Source organism: Brassica oleracea, unplaced genomic scaffold, assembly GCF_000695525.1.
Source record: "Brassica oleracea var. oleracea cultivar TO1000 unplaced genomic scaffold, BOL UnpScaffold00580, whole genome shotgun sequence".
NCBI lineage: Eukaryota > Viridiplantae > Streptophyta > Magnoliopsida > Brassicales > Brassicaceae > Brassica > Brassica oleracea.
This window is the reverse complement of record NW_013617423.1, coordinates 38173-38803: the sequence shown is the minus strand read 5'-3', so window position 1 is coordinate 38803 and position 631 is coordinate 38173.

The following is a 631-nucleotide window of genomic DNA, read 5'->3' as shown; positions in this document are numbered from 1 at the left end:
GGGAGTTTGCTGACACCGATCTTTGAGTATCTAGGCATCCGCCTAGATCCGCGCATAGCCGACCGCTTCCACCGCTTCTTGGATGAGCAACACATGATGAACTCAGGTTGGCTCAAGGAGGAACTTTTCTGGACTTTTAGGATCGGGAACCAGCACCCTCTACTGCCGATGCCGAACATGATGATCACAGACTTTGATGACAAGATCGATAGGCTCCGGTTCATGCCCGACTCCCAGCTCCTCCGCGATCTTCCGGCTATCTCGCACAGACCTCCCGGAGTGCGTCGAGCCAGAGCTACACAGGGACCACCGGAGGCACCTCTTCCTGATTTCCCGATCATACCAGACATCCATATGCGCGATCAGGGAGACTTTCAGAGGGTAGTTGTGGATGCTTTTCGTGCCATCTTGGCTAGAGTATCTTGCACGAGCAGGAGGACCATCAGAGCTCACTCACCAGAATCAGCAGGATCTTCTAGGCAGCACAGGGATCCTTCGTCCGGGAGCGACGACGAGACCAGCGAGGACACCGACTAGTCCTCCCATTTCTATCTCTTTCCCTTATGAACTTGTTTTTCGAATTTTCGAACTTGTAGGATTTATATTTTAGACATATCTATGCTTTATGTTT